This window comes from Callithrix jacchus, chromosome 9 (assembly GCF_049354715.1).
Source record: "Callithrix jacchus isolate 240 chromosome 9, calJac240_pri, whole genome shotgun sequence".
NCBI lineage: Eukaryota > Metazoa > Chordata > Mammalia > Primates > Cebidae > Callithrix > Callithrix jacchus.
In genome coordinates this window covers 130,123,253-130,148,299 of record NC_133510.1, presented here as the reverse complement: position 1 = coordinate 130,148,299, position 25,047 = coordinate 130,123,253, and the positions used below count along the sequence as shown (strand labels likewise).

The window sequence follows — 25,047 nt, the reverse complement described above, 5'->3', positions numbered from 1 at the left end:
TCACACTCATAAAGGTGCCATGTGCTTATGGCATCCGAAGTATGTCTTCAGTGTTTGCGATCCGTCTTCAGTTCTGAGCCATCTCTCCATTGCTCATTGCTGTTTGTTACTGGATGTTTGCTGAACTGGTGAGGTGGGGGTGTGGTTGAGTTTTCTCTTTTGTTCTGGTTCAGCCTCAGTCCTAGGTGAGCCTGGTGGGCCTGAATATTCGTGCTGGGACTTTCTCAGCTTTCCTGCCTCTCTCTCTAGAATCTACACCTGCCTGTTAACAACGGGTGTTGCAGAAGAGTTGAGAGCTCCTTCCGCCTGGAGGGAGACTAGTAATGGTACTAGAAGAGAGTCCTGATCCCAAGACTGTGATCAGCATCTGTCTATGGGTAGACAGGTATTTTCTTCTTTCCTTTGTCCTGAAGCAACAAGAGGCCTTTACCTGTATGCTGGGAATGGCAGAGTTGGCTGCTCTTTTTTCAGGGTGAAAGGCATTTGCTTTCTATGTTACAAGGGGTGGGGTGGAGGATCAGGTGTACAGCTTCATGCCTTTCCTGCTGCATCTCCCACCATCACTTACCTCCTTCCTGACCAAGGGAGTCTTTCTCCATTTCACCTCTTGCCCTCAACCTTTCTCATAACATGAAGTGGAAGGTCTGTAAGAAAAGATTCTGCAAGTGCCTGAACCCCGGCCTCCCACACAGCTGGCTCTGGGTGAATTACTCTGCCTCCATTGCAATTTCTCTGTCCTGATAAATTAGCTCTGTCTGGATAAATTAGCTCTGTCTAGGCAGCAGGCAAGGTGAATCCGCTGGGCAGTGGCAAGAGGTTTTGTGACCTCATACTAGTCTACTCCCAGTCTTTAATGAATGGTTAGAAGGTTGGCATTTGACCTGGTTCTATGGCCAGAATCCTTTCCTCCAAGGCTCTGCCATGGTTGGGGCAGTCCACGGGATCCGTCCTTCTCAGTTGAAGAGCTGGACCTGAATGGAGTTCAGAATATTTACCTACTTAGCAACCCCTGCTTTCTGAGAGGTTAAAAAAATTATTTTTAGTTTACATGCCTTTTCGCGTTGCTAGTTTCTGAGAGTTGTGGAGGGGTCGGAGAGGACTGAAAAACAATAACTTTCTCTCTGCCATCTTAGTCCTGTGTCTGGGGCCTGTTAATTAATTTGACAAATGGCAGATTAACAGGAGAAAATGCTTGGGTTTCCTTATTGATGTTCGTAATTGTATGTGTCCAGAGGCTTTGTGAGGAAGAAGTGAAGACCCAAAAAAATGGCAGTTAGACCCAAGGGCTTATATACCCCTTTAAGAAAGGGCGACACGTTGTGGAGACGTGACTGCAGAAAGGAAAAGGGGTGGGGGCACTCAGGGTGGGTGAACTGTGGGAAGGTGACTAGGAAATGTGTGGCAGATAGGATTGTTCGGTAAGTGTTGTGATGCGGGTGTGACTCCTTCTCCTCCTCCTGGTACAGGAGAGGGAGACCTCTCTGTAAATGGAAAGTAATGTCACCTTTACAAAAAAAAAAAATATATATATATATATATATATATATATATATATATATATATATATATATATACTCTACTTTTAGGCAGAAAGGGAGAGCATAGAGTGTTGTTCCTGCATCTGCTGGTTCTCAGTAGGCTTCAGCTCAAAGTATCCCACCAGGCAAAGTGGAGTATTTTGGGTGACATATTGTCATCCCCTCACGAGCAGTGCTCTTTTCAACTCTGTGCTCAAGGCAAAGCCAGATGCTTTTAGTGCTTTGAGAGGAATTTAAAATGTGAGTTATGAGCCCCAGCCAAGGTGAATATAAACTGCTGGGAACTAATTGTAACAAGGAAAACAATCATTTCAACCCAAATGAATGGCAAAAAAAAAAAAAAAAAAAAAAGATAAGTGAATATGTCATTGCAATTTTTCATGTTAATTAGATCAATTTAGTCATTAAATATTGTATACATATGTCAAAATGTCACACTGTATATCATAAATATATATACATTTTGGTCAATTAAACCTTAGGCCGAAAAGAAGATGGAGTAGTTCAAAACGATGATAGAATTTCCAAGTTAATTCATTGATTCCATTTAATCTCTCTTAGTTTTCTTTCTTATTTTTGAAGGGAAGAATGTTAACATCTTCCTGTTTGTATGTTCTAATTTTAATTATCACAATTTGGGAAAGTCTCAAAAGTTGAAGACTTTGGTGCTCTATTTGTTAAGTTATTTTACTGAAATATTTAAAAACTAACTTTGACAAAATACATAAAAAGATATAGAATGATTTATTTACAAAGTGATCAGTACCACTGTCATACACATAGATTGAATTCCAAAATACTGTCACAAAAAATCAATGTTTTCCAAAATCCAATTTATGATAAGCAGGAAAAAAATGTATATCAACATACTGAAGTTTGCTTTATTTTAATTCAACATTTAATCACAAATATTTTGTAATTCAGTTACTTTCTGTTTTTAAAAATGAAGTAATTCAGTATCTATTATTGGTGAAATCTGTAGCTTCTTTCTTCAAGTTAATGAAGTCTTTCTTCTGAAACACATAATATTACTTTGTTTAAAAGGATTTTAATTACATAACACTTTTTACTGAAATGTGAAAATTAGAAAAAGGTTTAGAAAATAGAAACTAAAATTAAAATGATAAAAATTGTACCTCTCAAAGGAAAAAAGTGATGAGTAAAATTTCTCATACATTAGTAAAACTATATGTAATTGAATATCTAGTTTTTTAAAAGAAATAGTTGTCTTAAACTCTTTAATATGTGTGAATTAAAATAATATTTCCAAAATGATGTCATACATGTGAAAAGGTCAACTTTACACAGAAGGTCACCTGGGGAAATAGGAAATAAAAAGAAACCAGCTGATGTTCCTCTGGTTTACTCCTGATGAGATCTGGGCCTAAGTTTATAAGATGGACATTGCTATATTTTGAATACTTAAGTCATCCCAACATTCATATGCTGAAATCTTAACCCTCAACCTCACCAAAGCGAGGAAATGAAGAGATGGGGCCTTTGGGAAGTGACTGGATTATGAGGGTGGAACACTAATGAATGGGATTAGTGTCCTTATAAAAGAGGCCCCAGGGAGTTGCCTTACCCCCTCCACCATGTGAGGACACAGTAAGACGGTGCCATCTATAAGCCAGGAAGTGAGCCCTCACCAGACGGCAAATCTGCTGTCATTTCTCTCTTGGACTTCCCAGCCCCCAGAGCTTTGAGAAATGCATTTCTATTTATAAACTACCAATGTATGGCATTTTGTCATAGCAGCCCAAATAAACTAAGATAATATACACTTACAGCATGACCTACAATATGGCTTGCTATTCCCTCTTTATCTGAAGGAAACCTTTGTAATTCACGGTAGTATGTTCTGTCTCTAACTCAGCTTTATACGCCATTGTGTGATTTTTCACAGGCCAATCCAAGACCTTTCAACATATCTTATCGAACGCAACAGTGGATTTCCAGATCCTCTAATTCTGGGGAGTGCGTGGTTCTTCTTTTATGGTAGCCATAGATGTCCACTTGCTGATGAGCTGGTGACATGAGCTAGGTAGTCCAGACTAGGAAATTTAAATAATACTTAAGTAACGAAGACTGCAGACAACGTTCCTTTCTCCCAAAACAATGACTTTATTGCACACATAAAATCCTTTTTCCTGGAAATGAGAAAAACAGGTGGCTGCAATTTATATCAGTTAAATTGTGACTTTGTTTTTGTAATTTATGCTTTTCTTCCTTCCTTAATGATAGCATTTTTTTTTTTTTTTTTAATAAAACTGCTGTTGGGTACATATTTATATGGCATGATTTTTCTGTGTCCATCTTCTTTTTTGCACTAGTTTGACAAGTTTTAATAAGACATGCAAGCACTCTCTACTGGAACAGTAAGGAAAAAAGAAGTAATGCATTTATTTTTGCTTAAAAAATGTAAATCCAAGCGAAGCACTTGTGGAAATCATGAACAAGGACCTTGTGATTCTACACTTTGATTTCTACAATTTTTGTCTGTCAAATCCTGAATTGTCATTACAGTTAACATTCTTCTGCCTCATCAAAGGAGATGAGATTCAGAAACTCTAAATAAATAAATAAAAGCAAGTTAGATGGTTGCTAATGCAAGCAGCTAATGCAAAGTTAAATGAATCGATAAAACGGAGTAATCATAAATAATGATGTGAGTTGATTATTTAATATATTTTTTGAGTAGTTTTAGGTTCATAGAACATTTGAGAGGAAGGTACACAGATTTTTATATGCCCCATACCCCCAACACATGCACAGGTTAATCCATTTCCAATATCCCCTGCCAGCGTGGTTGATTTGTCAGAGTTGAGGAACCTACATTGACCTATCATTATCACCCAGCGTCCACAGTTTACGTTATAGTTCACTCTTGGTGTTGCACATTCTATGGGTTTGAACAAATTTAAAATTACATCCCTTCATGTAGTGTCACGCTTAGTAGTTTTACTGCCCTAAAATTACCTACTTTCTGCTTATTCATCCCTCCCACCCTGAATTCCTGGAAATCACTAACATTTTTACCATCTTCACAGTTTTACCTTCTCCAGAACGTCGTCATATAATTAAAGTCATATGGTATGTAGCCACCTTTTCAGACTGACTTCCTTTACTTAAGGGTGTGTTTCTAAGGCTCTTCCACGTATTTTCACGGTTTAATAGCTCATCTCTTTTCAGCACTGATTACTATGGCTTGGTCTGGCTATCCCACAGTTTATTTATCCATTCCCCCACTAAATGGCATCTTGATTGATTCTGACTATCGGCAATTATGAATAAAGCTGCTGTAAACATCCACGTGCAGGTTTTTATGTGGAGATTAGTTTTTAGCTTTCTTTGGGTAAATACCAAAGAGCATGATTGCTGGATTGAATAGTAAGAGCAGGCTTAGTTTTTAAGAGGCCCCAAACTCTCTTCCGAATAGTGTGTACCATTTTGCATTAACATTAATGACGAGAGGATATGCTGCTCTACCTGCTCCCCAGGACTTGGTGCTGTCAGTGTTCTGGAATTTGGCCATTCTAACAGGTGTGTAGTAGATCTCTTTGCTGTTTTAATTTGCATTTCTCTGATGACATATGATGTAAAGCATCTTTTCTTATCTTCATTCGCCATCCATATATCTTCTTTTGTGAGGTGACTGTTATAGTTTTTGGCCCATTTTTGGTTGGATAAAACTGTTATTTTTTTTTGGTAACCTAATTTTCCGTTATTATATTTTATCATATTTTTTCTTCTTTCATTTTACTGATGTGCCTAAGTGTGCTTGGCAGCCAGTGGTTTGTGAAAGGCATTAGGACAAGAGAAAGATCAGAGGGGAGTCTCACGGACAGTTTTGTACTCATCCGTGGCTCATGCCTCTGTTCTCAGCATGTAACACTTCACGTTGCACAGAGCAGTTTTGCACAGTGTTTAATTTTAAAGTAGGTACATGAGCTAACACAGATATAACCAACATCACTACCATTATCACTGATATCAATTCTTTATTTTTATTTTTCCAACTTTTGTTTTAAGTTCAGGATACATGTGCAGGACGTGCAGGCTTGTTACGTGGGTAAACGTGTGCAGCACGATGGTTTGCTGCACAGATCGTTGCATCGCCTATGTAGTAAGCCCAGCATCCCTTAGCTATGCTTCCTTATGAGTTCTTTTTCTCCCGAGTTCTAACAGCCATCCTAGCTAAGACATAATAAAACATCAGACGAAGGAAGCACTGACTCCAGCAATAAAACACTGCCTGAAAATATTTAACACATTAATACACACCCAAACACATATACACACATATACACACAAATACACATATATACATATATGAAAACATATACAGAGGTATATAAACACAGATATATGTACACAAGCATGTACAATACATGTGTGCACACATGTGCATTTGCATGCATGTGTAAACATATGCATGCCTATATAAACATAATCATATATGTGCATACATATATACACATAAATAAATATAAATATACACATGCATACATACACACATACACACATGCATGCACTTATGTATACACATATACACACATACATATGTACATACACCTACATATATACACAAATATGTACTCATACATATAAACACAGATGTACACACCACACATACACATATACACAAAAGTGCACATACCTATGTACAAATAAATACATGTACAAATGTGTATATGCATACATGTATATACACACACCCATGCATACATGTAATCACATATATACATATATATACACACATATACATGTAAACAAACCTACACATATACATAATGCATACACACATGTATATACATATATGCATATGCAACATTTATATAAGCATATATTATATATATACATATATGTTATTTCTATACACGTGCTATATGTACTCAAATATGTAAGTACACATAGGTGTGTTTTCTGAACTTCCTTTGAATATTCTAATCCCAGTGTTGATCCACTTATCATCAGATACTTTCTGGGGGCTATCTACTAGCTGGCCATTTTGCCAGATTGCATAGTACGTTAGAAAAAGGGCAAAACCCGCTCCTTCGGCCCCTCTATTCACTAGTGATTTAGTGTCATTGAACCCGGATGAACATGAGAAGAGCATGAATCAGATGATGAGGGCTGTGAGATGGAAAGGAGAGATGGCCTTATTAATGACTGTGACCAATAATCATGACATAGTAACCGTAATCATGCTGCTGCTGCTGCTGCTGCTGTCATGTGGAAGATTATTCAGCAAATAGTCCTTCTCCTCTCCCCTATTACAGGGGACAGTGCTTTCTTCCCTAGTGATGTTGGGTATGGCCATAGACTGACTGTGGCCAATGGGATGTGGGCGGACGCAGCAGAGAGCCTCCTAAAAGATACCTGACATCTCTGCTAGCCTCTTATGCTCCCGTGCTCCAGCAGGAACCTGGAATGCAGACTGTTGTGGGCACCAACTTAGTATGTTCATTAAGCCCTTCTATGTGGGCTTGAAGCCTTAAAAACATACTGATGAGGTTATTTTATAGGTTCCTGTAGCCAGAGAGCAGCATTTCACAAGGCCTCTCATTCTTCCAGCCTGCCCTTCTCCATCTGCATGGAGACTGGGAAGAAGAATCCAGAAAATTTCCTTTTCTGACCTCCCTGCAACTCAGCAAGTTTCCTTGATGACGTGGCATTTGCTCACATCTTGGGGGACATTCCATTTATCAGAGGTTATTACCCAGGAGTGCACGTTAATCAATCACAAATATTTATCTGCCACACACAGAGGATAAAGCAGTCAATCAAGAGAAGAGTGTTTTGTCTCTATGGTATTTTAATCTATAAGAGAGTATTTTCAAAACCCAAATGCCTGTCTGTGGACTTTCTGATTTGGTGGGGATGAATTAGACACTGTGCTTTTAAAGAATGACACCTTCCAAAGCTTCTCATCACGTTTTAGTGTGCAGAAAACTGCTGAGCTTAAGTTACAAGTAACAGGTTTGCTTATTGGTATTAATAAATAGTACACATATTTAAAAGATGCTGTCCCACGTACAATTCCTTCTTTTGAAATTATTCATAGAGGCAGGAGCAGAGAAATTCTAGGCAGACAGGGGTGGATCCCCAGTGAAACACCACCTTCAAGCCCCCAAACAAAATAAATAAATAAAACAACCGGAAATCACTAGTCCAACATGAGACCTTTTTGTTTGTTTGTTTGTTGTTTTTTTGAGACAGTTTCTCTCTCGTTGCCCAGGATGGAGGGCAGTGGTGCGATGTTGGCTCACCACAACCTCTACCTCCCAGGTTCAAGCAATTCTCCTGTTTCAACCTCCTGAGTAGCTAGGATTACAGGCATGAGCCACCACACCCGGCTAATTTTGTATTTTTAGTAGAGATAGGGTTTCTCCATGTTGGTCAGGTTGGTCTCAAACTCCTGACCTCAGATGATCCACCCGCCTTGGCCTTCCAAAGTGCTGGGATTACAGGCGTGAGCCACCGCGCCAGGCCCAGATCTATTCCTGTTTGCCTGCTCTATCCCAGTTGGTTCTTTCTGAATCATGCCTTTTTACCAATCACATGTTTTTATCAATAATTAAAACTACCTACAGCCTCCCCAACACCCATCCTGTGCCTATGAGGACCCCAGACTCAGTCAACAGGGGGAGAAATGGCTGGACCTTGAGAGAAATGACCCGACCTTGAGGGAGATGGCCAGACTTTGAGGGAGATGGACAGATTTGGGGGAAGATAGCCTGTCCTTCCCATCCTCTCTCCAGCTCCCCTCTTTGCAGAGAGCAGTTTGCATTGCTCAGTAAAAATCTCCACTTTCACTGTCCTTCAATTGTCTGTGTGACCTTATTCTCCTTAGATGCAGGACAAGAGTTTGGGACCCACCAAGTGTGGGTCCCCAAAAAGGCTGTCACACTGGCCCTTTGCCCTCACTGGTAGAGGATAGTCAACTCATGTGACAAGACAAGGAGCCAACTGAGCTGCTAACATGCTGCCATCCACAGACAGTAGAATTAAAAGAGCACTGTAACACCTCCTCCTGGGCTTCGGGGCCACAGGCACCCCCACCTCGGTGCCACCACAGGCCCTGCAGGGAGCAGGATCCTGTCAGTGCCCAGAGCAGCCAGTTGGACCCTGCACTTGCTCACTCACGTGCTCCCTTCTGCAAGAGGGTGAGTGTGGCAGGCCAAGTAAACCAGGCATCCCTGTCATGGGTCCAGTAAGGGGGCAGAGGAAAATTTTGTATTATTATGGCCATCTGCTAAAACTGAAAGTTGCAGAATTCACTATGAATGGTGAGAGATAAGGTTCACATTTATGTGGATCTGTTTTCTTGTTTTGTTTTTAATGAAACGGGGTCTCACTCTATCACCAAGGCTGCAGGGCAGTGGCACCATCATAGCTCACTGTAGCCTTGACCTCCCTTGGCTCAGGTGATCCTCCTGCCTCAGCCCCCTTAGTGACTGGGACCACAGGAGTGCGCTACTACACCCACCTAATTTTTGCATTTTTCTTAGAGACAGGAGTCTCTCTATGTTGCCTGGGCTAGCCTCAAACTCCTGAGCTCAGGTGATCCATCCACCTTGGCCTTCCAAAGTGCTGAGATTATAGGCATCAGCCACTAAATTCAGCCTAGGTGAATATTATAAAAATAGTTTTCTCGTATTTGAACATTCAATTATTTTGTTTATTGTTCATTACCAAAAGTCTACCAGACTTTTTGGTACAGAGTAAATAGTTAATATATATTTTTAATAAATTAATTAAGTTTGGAGACACCCACTCTGATTAGGTTGGTGCAAAAGTACTAGTGGTTTTTGCAGCAATCTAGAATTTGTTCATTCAGCAAATATTCGTTGACCGCAGAAGCCAACTTAATACTGTGCATAAATACACAGTTTCCCTCTTCTTGTGAGAACAGGAGATTATCTTACTGGACGCCTTAAGTGGGAGCATGTGGACGTTTGAGATGGTAAAACTGGAAGCATTCTTTGCTTGCGCTTGGCTTTTTATCTTTCTTCTTCTCTGCACTGTGGCTCTGACAGCTTGTCTTAGATTCACTCTTTGTCATCCTGATTCCCTGAGCATCTCCGGGAACAGTCTCCTGACCCCATTAGTTCATGTTGGTCATTCGACATGATTGAAAATACTCTTGTTATTACAGGTTACTGATAATTTGATTTTGTTCAGCATAACCTGATCCTCCCTGACTGATACAAGCCCCACTCTCTGTTAAATACTGTATTAGATGCACTAAACACACAAGGAACAAAACAGTCTCTACACTCGAGGTGCAGAAAAACCTGTGACAATGCCTAATAGAAACAGACAAGAGATGTGGTACCTTGGCAGACTGATGGAGTGGCTACCCTCTTGCAAATATGAAATACACAACACAGAATTGTCACCTAGAGTCACATTGTGTTACATTAGATGTCCAGAACCTGTTCATCTTTCAGGAGTGAAACTTTGTATCCCCTGATTGACACCTTACGGTCTCCTTCCCCCCAGATCCTGGCAACCATCATTCTACTCTCTGCCTTTATGGGTTCTACTATTTAAATTCCACAGATGAGCATGTTCACACAGTGTCTTTCTGTGTCTGGTTAATTTCACTCAGCATATGGTTCATCCATGTTGTTACAAGTGGCAGGATTTCCTCTTTTATAAGGCTGATAGTATTCCCCTGTGTGTACACACCTACACAGACACACACACACACAGTTTTTTATTTGTTCATCCATTGACAGAAATTTATATTGTGTATATTGTAAAGATAAATATATTATATTTCTATGTTGTTTATATTATTTATATTATATTATATCTTAGGTATTTGTAAGTAATGCAGAAGTAAAAGTGGAGTGGAGCTGTGTCTTCAACATACAAACTTCATTTCCTTTGGATATATACTTAGTGGTGGGATTGCTGGATCATAATGTGGTTTTTATACAGTGGATATCACCAGATGCTTCAGCTAATTCTTTTGAGTGCATTTTTTTTAAACAGGGTCTTTCTTTGTCACCCAGCCTCTAGTGCAGTGGTACAATCATGCCTCACTTGAGCCTCAATCTCCCAGGCTCAAGCAGTTCTCCCACCTTAAGCTCTCAATTAGTTGAAACTACAGGTACAGGCCATCATGCCTGGCCAATTTTTCTATTTTTTGTAGAGGCAGGATCCCCCATGTTGCCCTAGCTAGTCTTGAACTCCTGACCTCAAGAGAACCTCCTTCCTCAGCCTCCTAAAGTGCTGAGATTACAGACATGAGCCTCTTCACCTGGCCTTTGAATGCTTTTTAAGGAGCAAATAATACATTTGTTATTTAATATCAACTTGTAATTCTAAAGACAATTTTGTAAATGTAACAGATTATTGATTTGTATGAGCAATTTGTGTTTTGGGGTAAGAAACTGGGGTATGAAGCTTGACAACTGACTCTAATGTAAATATTACACAAATACTTCTGACTTTGTTTTTCCTCTAAGGAATACAGAGCTTAAGTAAAATACTTATCTGGAAGTTATCATGTGGTTTTAGTTAAGCAAATAACTGTTTTTCTTCTTATTTTTAACAAAATAATCACACGTGGTAGCAGATAAGCAATTCCATTTCCTAGTTACACATTCTTTTACAAAGAGTAATTTCCCCCCACTTAAAAGATGCTATATTGTCTTCAAAATAGCCTCTAAATTCCAGTAACATTTTCCTGAACTTAGAGAAACAGCCATTATTAATCTAGAAAACAAATTAAATTTTGCATTATCAATCAACATTTTTTAAAAAGGTACAGAGTGTATAACAGTGTGTGTATAGATGCAGAATGCAGATTTTATTCATAAAATAGCTTCTTCGCATCTTTTAAAATAGAACATTTGACATGGGAGTATGATTTTTGAGAATAAACTCAGAAAACACATCAGCTGCTCTTCTGCTCATGCAGTTTAATGTGTAAATTCCCAAAGCACTGTCAATTATAAGGTTGAGTTGTACTCAGCTGATTTTCTAGGTTCCATAAGTTTAAAATAGAATAACCATAGTGGCACCTATGTCAATAGTATGTGAAAAGGACACGTGATGAAAATAATTATTGAATGATTATCATGTCAACTCATTTCTAAATGCTCTGAGTTTTATGGGCTATAGTTTGGAGGAATATTTATTAGCTTACCATTACCCCAGCAGCTCCTAAGAAGCACCCAGAAATGGCAGCACTACCATTTGAGATCATTGGTTTTCCAGAATTATGAAATAAATCTTAAGCTGTATGATTAACTTCAGCAAAATACGTTCATCCTAGGAAATTCTTGTTAGATAGTAATACAGTTCTTTATTTAAGGCAGAAAATACTATTTTAATATCAAATGTTAATATAATTTTAGCAGTTGTCTAATAATAATTCATTCAACATCTATACATTAACCATGTACACTTGTGGTGTACAGGAGTAACAGACACAAGATTTTCCCTGATAGCTATTGTTTTCTTCTCATTTGAATAGAATGCCCAGTGTTTTGTCTGGCCTCTCTCAAAAACGATATTTCTGAGCCTCCATTGGAGCTGGATGTGATTGTTTGACTAAGTTGCGGCCAATGAGACGTGAATAAGAAATGATGTTTGTATCTCCTGGGACCCGGCCATAAGAGGAAGGAGAAAGTCGACTTGAACCAGGTAGATAATGACAACACACAGAGAGGGCTGAGTAACAAGTCACAAATAGCCTAGAACCCTGAAAGTCACACAGGGGACAGTCACCGTATGTATTCTGATGGATACTTGATGGGGAAATACATTATCTTTTATTTTTAAAAAAGACATTAAGTGTTCTCTTATTATAGTCAAATCTACATGCATGCAGTGGGAAAAAGTACACTTTCATGTTACTAGCAACAACTTCTGTTAATTGAACAGTGTGATTCTTATTAGTGTATTTAACCCTCTCAACTACCTTATAAAGTAGTTGCTACTATCTTTCATCTATAGATAATGTGGATGGTAGCACCAGCAAGTATATCCCAGGGTCAAGCCCAGGTTCATTTTCCTTTTCAGCTTTCTGTATTATAAAAGTGATTGTAAGTTTGATGTCAGAGGTCCATTCCAATAGATCAATGGTAACTCCCCAATGTCTTATGTTGAGAAGTCTTCTCTGGACACAGATGCTATCGATTGGCAGGAAATGAACGTGCTATGATTTGTTTGGTGAGACTTCAATAGAATTTTGGCCCTGTTACAGCCATGTGCCATTTTTGGAAGAATACTTCTCTTTAAAAATAGAAAATTGGAAGACATTCCAGGGTGATAAGTTGAAACATGCATGTAGCAATTTTCTTTTCTTTTCTTTTCTTTTCTTTTCTTTTCTTTTCTTTTCTTTTCTTTTCTTTTCTTTGAGGCAGGGTCTAGCCCTGTCATCCAAGCTGAAATGCCATGATGAAATCTCAGCTCACAGCAACCTCAGCCTCATGGGTTCAAGCAATTCTCCTGCTTCTGCTTCCTGAGTAGTTGGAACTACAGGCATGGACCACCACACCCAGCTAATTTTTATATTTTTGGTAGCCATGTTGGCCAGGATGATCTTGAACTCTTGACCTCAAGCGATCTGCCCACCTCATGCCTCCCAAATTGCTGGGGTTACAGGTGTGAGCCATGGCACCCAGCCCACAGTTTTCGTTTTTTAACATGTCCTTACATATTCATGTCTTAATTAGTGCATGGTGCATCTAGAGACTCCACAAAATGTGATTTTCTTATTAACCTACATAACAAGCAATACATGTCTTAATATCCCTACTTCAAAACTGTAGAGACTGAAAATTGTAAGGGTCAAATTACCCAGTGAGTGGGTGGTGATATCCAAAATGGAACTTAGATTTCACAACTAGGGTTCTAGACATGTCAGGGCCAAGGGAACACAGAGGGGTCAATGTTCCTATGAGATACAAGATAGCATCTTTTCTCAGTGTCAAGAGATTCAATGCGGAAAGAGATGAGGGAATTCGTGCTGAAGATGACCCTCAACCTGGGAGTAGCAAAAAAGGAGTGCAGAGCCGAACAATCTTTCTGGCAGTAAAATGCCTTCTCTCTTCTCGTTTATCCTCAGAAGGCCACCTGTGTAGACAGGCAGCATTATTGCTCTTCTTTTGCAAATGGAAAAAGTAAAGCACATAAAGATGGAAGAATCTTCCAGAGTGCCGGGGTGATAAAGGTCAGAGTAGAAAGACTGCTAGTAACCTTGCTCTGCATTTACCCCAGCAGTCCTGGATAACTTCTCTACACCACAAAGAATCAGCTTTATTCACGAGGAGAGGCTAGCCTTTAAACAAATACGTTTGGTTTCATTGTGCTTCTGCCCATGCCCTGTACTTTATTTTCTCCGGATGACAGGGAAACAACTAAGTGCTTCTTTTCATCCACTAGAAAAGCTCAGGAACACCACCCTCTGCCATGTGGTGTGTGCCATCACCTCCATCATCTCATCAGCGTGGAGTTCTTGATTAGACAATCCATCTGCTGTGAGCTGAGCTAACTGAATCAATAAATAGTGGCAAGAAGGATATTTTCAGAAAAATGACAGCTGGTTGCTGCAAAATCCGTGGGTCCTGGTGTGTAGTTCAGGCTGACCAGTGTGGGAAAGTCTATAATCTAGACGCACACAAGAAGTCCCTAAATCTGTCTGATAGTTGTTGATTCAGGCTAAGAGGGGCATTTTTGGAAATTTACAAAAGATAATCATGTACCTGGGATTTGGTTATGCATATCAACACAAACTTCACCCCTATAAACCCAGAGTTGAGAAGATTTTAGAAAAAGAGAAGAATGGAGGTGACGGAAAGCTACTCCTGGGATGTCTGGAAGTGACGTTACTGGATGGCTGGTTCAGCCCGTCCTTCACAGAACAAACTTTGCAGCCATTCCTAGACCAATTGTGAATATCTGTCTACAGAAACAAGGAACACCAGTAATAACTAATACACAGTGAAACACAGAATGTTAGTTATTCTTTAAAAAGAAGCTCCCCCGCCCACCTCCCAGAAACTTGGTTCTTAAGACAAAAAAAGAGAGAAATTTTTAAATAAACTGTTCTTTATCTAAAAGACAACACTATCTAACTTAGATAAGTTGAATCTGGGATTATTTCTACATTATTTTCATAGCCTTTTTGAATTCAAAGTTTTAAAAAAATATCTATTTCTATTTCTTTGTGAGAAAATCTGGTTTAAACCAGTACATTGGTTAAAAACAGTAATTAGAAAATTATGATTCTTAAATATTAACATTATCCAAAGAATAAATTACAGATATTCTTCTAAGTGCTTTGGGCATTAGAGGGATAAGAAGTTGATCTCAGACATAGTTTAGAGTATTTTCCTAAATTGTTTATATTTGTTTGTTTATAATGGGGGGCCATTTGGACCTGTAACTAATTGTATTACTTGACTTTATTATTATCTCACATATGTAAAATACATTACGCTTGACAATGCCAAGAGTCTGAACTCATGGATATTTTAAGACTTTTCCAATATTCAAATCTAATTATAAAAGAGTTCTATTAAAATATTCCATAGAACTTAGTTTTGTAATGAATATTTTCTTACTCTCATGTGAATAAGCATTATAGAGGAATGGGGAGTTAGAATCTAGTATTTGGGATCTCAATGATTTCTCCATTTGCTATGACACTTGATGTCCCCTGAGTTGAATCATCACAAAGAATTTGAACTGAAAATGTCAGCAAAGCAATGAGCAGTTTGCGGGTCTCTCCTCCCAAGTCTGGGCTCTGTGGCGCTGAGAAACCAGCCTTGGTCGCGTGATACTTTAACGCTATTTATTTGTTCTTAGAAAGAGGGGAAGATTGCTAACATTGAGGTTGTGACTATGTTTTTAGTGGCTGCTTTAATAAAGAACATGTATTTCCCTTACAGAAATTGCTTCTAGGGTGTGGGCGTCAGGAAGCTTGGGTTGTTTAAGGTGGTATTTTGTGCATAAAATTTGATTTCATGTAACCTCGGTTTGTGACTTAGCTCTGCTCATGGCTGGTTATGTCTTTGTGCAACTAGCCTGTAGTTAGGAAGCCTCTGCTTCCTCTTCTGTAAAATGGGTATAATGATAAATCAAACTGGCCCAAGTATTTTGGTGATGTAATTAATGGCAGCATTGAGAGAACAATGATTTAATTACTTTTTACCATGAACACTTTATTTTTAGATTCCAATTCCATGTCACTGTAATGTGGCTGTGAAACATGAGCTTTCATTCATTGGTAACATTTTTCCTAGCACTGTTGTGTGCTCTACATTATTCTAAGTGCTTTTCAAATATTAATCCAAGTTATGCTCACAACAACCTTGTAAAGTAAAATAAGTCTCCCAGTTTTACCAACAGAGAAACCAAAGCACAGAGAGATTTGCTGGCCTCCCTCAGATTATACAGCCAGATCTGAGTGCCAAAAGTTCAGTTCCAGAATCTCTGACCTCAACTCTGAGACTTTCCCGCAGCTCCACACCCCCACTCCACACATGAACTCTGTGGAGCCATGAGACTCCTCCAGCCTGCTGGGACCAGTGACTCACCGTGGACGGGCGTGTGACCTGGGTGGCCAGTCAGAATCCACATCTAAGACACTCAGTGCTGCGGATAAGAATATCTGGGACTGATTGCTGTCAACTCACGTAGCCTGGATCTATCTGAAGCGATCTTTGCAGGCCATGGAAAAACCTTCCTGAAGAGGAAGTCAACATGGAAAAAGTTGATCTAAGCAAGTGATCGAGGTTTAGAGACCCCATAGCAATAGCTGAGCCCCTGGAGCCAGCCGGGCTGAACTAAGTGTCTTTCGGGCTTCTCGAATGCACAACCCAAAGAATTCTTTTTTATATTTAAGTTGGACTGATGTGGTCTTCTGGGGCTCACAACTATAAAAGCCACAAAATCGGAAAATCATCAAAAGTCACACAAAATCAGAGATGCAAGATTTCTCATATATAGTTAGGCATTCAGTAACTGATAAATAAACATCTAAACATACACACATATACAAATACGTACATATATAACAAAATAAATAACAATGCCTATAACTATACATGTATATATAAATACATTCACATATACACAGACATATATATATATAACAAAATACATAACAATGCCTATAACTATACATGTATATATAAATACATTCACATACACACAGACACATACATATATAACAAAATAAATAACAATGCCAATAACTATACATATATATATAAATACATTCACATATACACAGACATATACATATATAACAAAATACATAACAATGCCTATAACTATACATGTATATATAAATACATTCACATATACACAGACACATACATATATAACAAAATAAATAACAATGCCTATAACTATACATATATATATAAATACATTCACATATACACAGATATATACATATATAACAAAATAAATAATGCCTATAACTATACATGTATATATATAAATACATTCACATATACACAGACATATACATATATAACCAAATATATAGGCCAGGGACAGTGGATCATGCCTGTAATCCCAAGCACTTTGGGAAGCCAAGGGTGGCAGATCACAAGGTCAAGAGATCGAGACCATCCTTGCCAACATTGTTAAACCCTGTCTCTACTAAAAATACAAAAAAAAAAAATTAGCTGGGGGTGGTGGCATGCACCTGTAGTCCCAGCTACTTGGGAGGTTGAGACAGGATAATTGCTTGAACCTGTCAGGCGAAGGTTGCAATGAGCCAAGGTTGCACCACTGCACTCCAACCGGCGACAGAGCAAGACTCCATCTCAAAAAAAGAAAAAAATATATATTTATATACACACAAACACACACACATATATATAACATAAAATATATAACAAAATATATAAAACATATATAAATATATATAATGAATTACATCATGCCTTCAAATAACATCATTTCTTTAATATCTTTTTATAATAACATTAGTAAAAAAAAAGATTGGTTGTGTTATATGCAATTTTATTTAAAGTCACGGCTTCCAATAATCTATTGACAATGTTAAGTGAAGGTTTACTGTATGTGAGAGAGAGCAAAAGAGAGAGTGAGACAGAGAAAAGACTCTAATCCTGAAAGGTGAAACTCTCTACTAATTTGAACAACCACAAAAAACGTCCGGCCTAGATAAGTTTTTATAATAAATTGTTAGTGTGGTAAACCTGGCCCAACCTCCTAAGTGTATATCTTAATGATTTAATAACTAATATGCTCTGCCTAATACATGCTTGTTTACAATAGGTAATAATTTACGTTACAAAAGTACAAACATGTTCAATTAAAACAATATCTATTGTATAACACACAAGATCAATGCAATTCCTAGAATGTGAAGACCATGGCTACCAAATGGCTAGCAGTCACCTGACCACATTATGTAAGACGCATGTGCACACCACTATATTCAATTCTGAGTTAACTGGTTTGAAAACCAATTATGCATTAATTCCAGGCTATATATGACAGTAAAACTAAATACTAGAATAGGTATTTGGCTGTGATTTGTGATTGAATTTCCCTTAATTAATCACACTGTGGGTACATTCTGTTAGTTGTATGATCTGTGTTTATAAGATTATAGAAAGTAATACTGTGTGATAGATACAAGCTAATGCATGCACCCCTTTTATTATACACAGGGCTGCATAGTCATTCTTTTTTCTTTTTTTCGAAACAGAGTCTCACTCTGTTGCCCTCGTTTGAATGCAATGACACAATCTCGGCTCACTGCAACATCCACAACATCCACCTCCCAGATTCAAAAAATTCTTCTGCCTCAGCTTGCCAAATAGCTGGGATTACAGGTGTGTGCCACCACACCTAAGTCTTTTTTTTTTTTTTTTTTTTAATTTTTAGCAGAGATAAGCTTTTGCTATGTTTGCCTGGCTGGTCTCAAACTCCTGGCCTCAAGTGATCTACCTGTCTCGGCCTCCCAGAGGGCTGGGATTACAAGCATGAGCTGCCGTGCCTGGTCCACATATTCAATTTTTACTGTTTCTCTTTCTCACAAACTAAGCCAAGTATTTGGATCCAACTGATTTATTTTTCTTCTTTCAGACATAGTCAATGAATTTCCAAAGTAAAAGAATGGAATTTCAGTTACAAAGCAATAAAAGAATGATTTTCTTTAAGAAGTATACCTATCACTGTTTTGGAATGTTTTTCCCTAGTATTGCTTATTTATCAGGCCATCAGAAACAGTGGCAGATGCTTATGTTTGATAAAACATTTGAGAAAATATGCCAGAAACTGAGAGCAGGAAAATCTGCTGAAGGAGAACATAATGTTCATATTTATCTAAATGTGCTTGTTTACATTTGAGTTTTTCTCTGTAGCAGAATATTGTGACATGCGGACTTTTTCTAAAATGTAATATGTAATGCTTCATTCAGGGTGCAAAATGTTCCTTACCATTTCTACCTTACATATGACTGAGTGAGACTTTGGAAAGATCACTGCTATCCAGATGTTCTCTCTACATTTTAATCCGATAGAAATATTCTATATTACTTTAAAACTTTTTCTCTCAAAATTGTATCCATTATGATCATGGGCAGGGATGACTTTGGAAGGGTGAGGTGGATGGATCATGAGTTCAGGAGATCCAGACCACGCTGGCTAACACAGTGAAACCCCATCTCTACTGAAAATACAAAAAATTAGCCAGGTGTGGTGGTGCACACCTGTAGTCCCAGCTACTTGCGAGACTGAGGCAGGAGAATTGCTTGAACTCAGGAGCAGGAGGTTGCAGTGAGCCAAGATCGTGCCACTGCACTCCAACCTGGGCAACAGAGCGAGACTCTGTCTCAAAATAATAATAATAATGATAATAATAAAAGAGAGGTGAATAAACTGAAATCACACTCATGTAAAAGGACTTTTCGTGTGAAAAATGAACCCACAGATGAGTGTTGAGGAGGGGAAGGGGGAGCCAAGAATTCACAGCTTTATGGCATAAGGAAGATTGACATTTGTGTCATCTACCAATAACTAGGACAAAGAAAGCCAGTAATGGTGAAATTTGAGTTTCAAAACACAATGATTCATAATATTTTAGAAGCTACAATGAGAAACAAGCAGGATGCGTACTTCATGCCTAGTCTCAAGAGCAAGAGGAGCGTGAATTAGAAATCAGCCACTAAATGTCTTTAAGAGCAAAAGAATCCTCAGGGCAGATGGTTTCCCCTGACAAGAAACTGAAGGGAGCAGAATATTTTGAGGTGGAAAATTTTCTTAAGAAAACTAAACATTATCAAAATTACTCAATAAATGGTAGAAGAACTGATCATCTTAGAAGTTATAATACAAACGATTATTATTAAAATAGATACCAAGGTCTAAATCTTACTAATAAGTGAAATCTTGTCATATACTAGGATTTATTTTTTTACAAGCAAATGGAATATCAAGCATGCAAAGCTGTCACGACACCAGTGTCTGCCGTGAAGCAGATTAGACAACCCTACGATCCTATTGATAAAGCTTGCCAAATTGAACACATTGTTTCATAACGCTGACTCCTCATCAATCAAAACTAGAAACAAATCAACAGCCAAATGTCCTCACTTATCTCAGGAGTTTCTTCAACATCATAGAGAATATCTACCGGAAGCTTTTAACTACATCTCACTCTGTAGTGAAGTGTAGAAGGAAATTCCCTCTATTACCAAGAATACTCAACACTGTATGAGAGTTCTTGACCAATTCAACGAGAAATTTAAAATAATAACACATAAACATTGGATAGGACAAGAAGAATTGTTATTCTTTGCAGATGATATAATTAATGACATAGAAAATTCAGGCACATCAGCTAAAAATCTCTTGGTTCCATTTGCTACAACTTTCTTTAAAGCATGCATTCATAGAATGATTCTTTGCTCTCTGTACTACAGTCAGGCTGGTCTTTCTGGCTTTTTAAATTCTGAATCTAAATCATAATCTTTAGCAGCAAAACTAAGACCCCAGGAGTGGAGAGCACAGGGAGACACTCGCCCAAGAAGGTATGGCCAGGCCAATGCTGTGCACACCCTACTGTTGATGTTTTGTTTCATATCAGAAGAAAAGATGATAGCAGTGATGTATTAACTAAATGGAAGGGCTTTATGTTAACAATCATAATGGACAAAATATTTAAATCAAGTTATAGTGGATTGAATACTTTTTCTCAATTCTTCATTTCCCACATGTTAAAAATGTATGTGTCCCTCATCATGCAATGCTTCAGCTCTCTGCTTATGGCTGGCATCTACTTTGTTGCTGGTTGAGATATTGAGAGTGGCCATGTGACTTGCATTGATTAATGGAATATTAGCAAATGTGATGTAAGTCCAGGGTTTTTTAAGCGCCTACATGGCTCATGATGGTGGCTTATGCCTGTAATCCCAGTACTTTGGGAGTGTGAGGAAGGAAGATTGCTTGAGCCCAGTTTGAGACTAACCTGGGCAACATGGCAAAACCCCGCCTCTACATAAAATACAAAAGTCAGCCTGGCATGGTGGCATGTTCCTGTAGTCCTGACCACTCAGGAAGTTGAGGTGTGAGGATCACTTGAGCCCAGGGAGATAGAGGCTGCAGTGAGCTGTGATGGAGCCATTGCATTCCAGCCTGGGTGACAGTGAGACCATATCTCAAAGAAAAGCCTACTTGTCTTGGCTTACCCCTTGCTCTTCTGCCATTAACTATAACACACACACACACACACACACACACACACACACGCACGCTAATCTTGAAGAGTTGACACTTCAACCTCAACTGGTACCTCAAATGGAACTGGTGAAGCCGGGTGCTTCCATCTGCAGGAACCTGTCTAAAACAAACTTTCCCATGTTCCTAAGCAATTAACTTCAGAGCCTCATCTGTAGACATTCTCCTTTTACTCTGAGTCTCTCATGCATATACAACTCTTGCCATTCTGCTCCCACATTTCTTCACATTTCCATAGACATCTTACTCTTTCTAGATCATAGGTCTGGAGGACATTAAGATGTGGTTCGTCTGGGCAATTGTGGAACTGCCAACCCTTACTAAGAATTAGACATTTTATGAAGAGACAGAGAGAAAATTCTTAATTCCCTTCCAGGAAGAGTTTTTTTAATTTAGAAACAAAAAAACTTATGACAAACCTACTGGGAAGATTGCTCCTGATGAACTTTTTGTATTTTGTTATATGTGAGTAATATCTGCACATCTGGAGTCACTTTGAATTTCTCAAAACATGACAAGAGTGGACCATTATCCTCCTTTTCCCTTTCCTAGGAGCTCTTGCCTTCCTTTCCTCTGAAAACATTTTCATCTAGGACACTGCTCCTATTACATCACCCACTTTTTTGTTCGTGGCCACTTCGGGCTTTCTCAGGGTAGGAACCGGGAGAGAGGAGTAAAGACCAGAAGAAAGGTCCTGTCCACTGGCCCAGATGTCATCTCCTCTTAAGTTCCTCCAGTTGAGGTTCATTTGAGATACTTTCTCTCTGAAACAATTCACTGACATCTGGGGAGAGTCCTCCACTGACTTCCTCTCACTGGATCCCCCTCAGGATGGGCAGTGTTCCCTTATTTATCCGGATAAATTCTTATCTTCTATTACAGACCATACAGGTCGCCGTCCTGATCACTGGTTCCACAGCTGGCTCCAGGAGATGCATACTTGTGACCACCTACCTCTACTGCAGAAAAGCATCTGAGGCGGAGATTGTGGTGAGCCGAGATCGCTCCATTGCACTCCAGCCTGGGTAACAAGAGCGAAACTCCGTCTCAAAAAAAAGAAAAAAAAAGAAAAGCATTTATTTCACCAGCTGGCTTGGTCCAGTTAATATTTCTATTAGGCATTTCTAGAAGTGCATCTAGAATCAGTCCCTGGGCCCCCACAAACTCCAAAGAAGATCAATCAATACCTGTGTTTCCCTCAAACCTGAAGTGGATGCTGCCCCTTTTCCATCCATAACTCCATGGTGGGTTTTCATTTCCACATGTGCCAGAGCACATTTCCAATCATGACTTTATGCTGAAAGTTCTCTTTGACCACAGGACCCATTCTGCCTTTGCAAACGGCAGGGAAGCCACGCCAGAGAATTAGCATCTCTGCCCCCAAAAGCTGTCCTCAGATGGCACCTGTTAAGAATTGGTAAATGATCATTACATCAGGGTGCATGGGATATCTGTCACCTCAAGCATTTATCCTTTTTTTCATATTACAAACATTCCAATTATACTTGTGGTTATTACTCATATGCCTGCATCCAAATATCTCATGTAACCCATAAGTATATCACTATATACTCATTAAAATTAAAGATAAAAATAAAGGCAAACAACATTTTAAATCTCATATTTAATTAATAAATGCACTTTACCTCCCCCCACCAACAGAAGAATTGGTGGGCGAATATGTTAGTTCCATGTCTCTGTTGTTGAGGGAAGCTAACTCCCAGGTGTGTATTCTGTACTCTTTCCAAGCGGGGCCCACTGAGACTTAGCTCTGATTGCCCCACAGTGGTGACCAGCTTGACAGCAGTCCTTCTAAAAGCTGCTTCCCCTTTCTTTGTCATGACTTCACTTCCCGACAGTGTTTTCTGATCATACGGACCGAAGACATTATTAGCCCCTGAATCCTCATCTCAGTGTCATCTTTTACCTGATGACGTCATGGGAAAAATACACCCTCCACTTTGCTGACCATGAGAAAAGCACACACCGTGCTGCTACCCCTGGGGAGGGTAGTCCTGGCACAGAAGAGCACAGGTGACTTTCTGAAGAAATGTGTAAACACTTGGACTTTTCTATCAACCTTTCTATGCTCTCCTACGTTTCTCTAACGATCTTTGCGAGTGGTTGCCTATCACCTCGTTGTGGAAAATGGGTGTCCTTATTACCCATTGTTCGTCTAAGCCAGAAAGAGCCCTTTTTGCAATCTTGTTTGAGGAATGAGAATAAATAGAAACACCGACAGGCCAAAATGACTGTAGTGATAGAGCAAGCAGTGTTCAAACCTACTGAGCTCACTTCCCAAACGGTGGCATTTTGCTGTGAGAGAATCCTTATTCTGAATTCGATGTTTATTATTCTCAGAAGCTCTTTTGATTTTGTGATTTGGGGTGCTCCTGGTCATGAGAGCTTAAACCCCCATCAACCACTTGAATTAAGAATATCCACAAACAGAATTGCAAATACAGGCTTATCGTTACCAGATTTTGTGGATATTAATATTTCATAAAAAGACAATCTATTTCATTGCATTTTACGTTAGTTGTTCTAATAAATCTTTTTCTACCAGTAGTATCTGACAAATTTCATAGACTTTATAAATAATTGGTCAGTACAGAATCTCATATATTGACTCTGTCTTTGGAAAGAGCCCCAGTTGCTACTTTTGTGTTATGTTCTCACAAACAATCTGTAATCACAATTAATGCTGGTTAAAACTGTGACGTATTTGACTTTGTCAAATGACAAGTTTTGTTTGAATGCCTAAGAAGCTTAATTCCCTGTAATTACAGATTATGACATGGCAAATTTCCCTGAGCTCTAACCTAGTGCTATTGATAAAAACATTTTGAATGAAAGACACTCAATGGAGGAAGAAAATCCAAGTTTAGTGAAACAACTGAAATGTAAATCAGAGTCACAGAAAGCAACCACAACAAAAAAAACTCTATTACTTAATTTGAAAATAAACATACCAAGCTTTCAGTTTGATCGTTATGACTAGAGTATCCATGTAAGTAAAGTAGAAACACTGGGGATTTGTTTTAATGCTCTGAGTTTCTGGGTGCAACTTTGGGGCAAATAGTTTGTAATGAGTTCTAGTCTTTCCTTTTTAATCTCAAGGATTATTCAAGCTATGAGGCAGGCAATAGCATTCAGGATATTTTCAACTCTGAGAAAGGTTGCACATAACCTTCACTAGAAAAGAATGAACTTCCTCAAAGGCATTTGAAGCCACAGACTAGTAACTACAACAGAGAAAATTTAAAAATAGCCAGGTGTAGTGGTGTATGTCTGTAGCCCTGGCTACTCAGGAGGTTGAGGTGGGAGGATCACTTAAGACCAGGAGTTCCAGGCTTCAGCAAGCTAACATGGTGCCACTACACTCCATCCTGAGCAACAGAGTGAGACCCTGAATTATAAAAAATAGAATAAAACAGATATGAGGGTATCATTAAAGTATTTGACCTTCTTATTCATTTTAAAAAATACAGTAAACTTTTTTCCTTTGGGAAACATTAGATATAAAGTGAATAGCTTTGATACACAGAATCTGATTGTCAGAATATTAAGTTTATAGAAACACTACGTTAGAGTTCAGGGAAATGAGCATTGTTATTTGGAAATGGAGCGCCTTACAGAGTAATGGGCAGAAAATGCTTTAATGTGCTGTTGAATCAAATAGCACTAACATTTATCATAATTTTCATGACTAGAAGGTATTGCATATTCTGGTCAATGAATTATTTAGACCCTAAAAAGA

At 38.7% G+C, this 25,047-nt stretch overlaps 1 long non-coding RNA gene across 2 annotated transcripts; it reads left to right on the top strand.

Moving 5' to 3' along the window:
* Positions 1-507: 507 nt before the first annotated feature.
* Positions 508-23,524, top strand: LOC118144472 (uncharacterized). 2 transcript variants are annotated; one of them, XR_004729282.3, is made up of 4 exons: positions 508-1,023; positions 12,034-12,203; positions 22,170-22,277; positions 23,147-23,524. It is a non-coding gene; the product is annotated as an uncharacterized LOC118144472 (long non-coding RNA). The 2 variants fall into 2 exon arrangements; XR_004729281.3 differs by lacking the exon at positions 23,147-23,524 and having other exon boundaries at positions 22,170-22,864.
* The last annotated feature ends 1,523 nt before the right edge of the window (positions 23,525-25,047 follow it).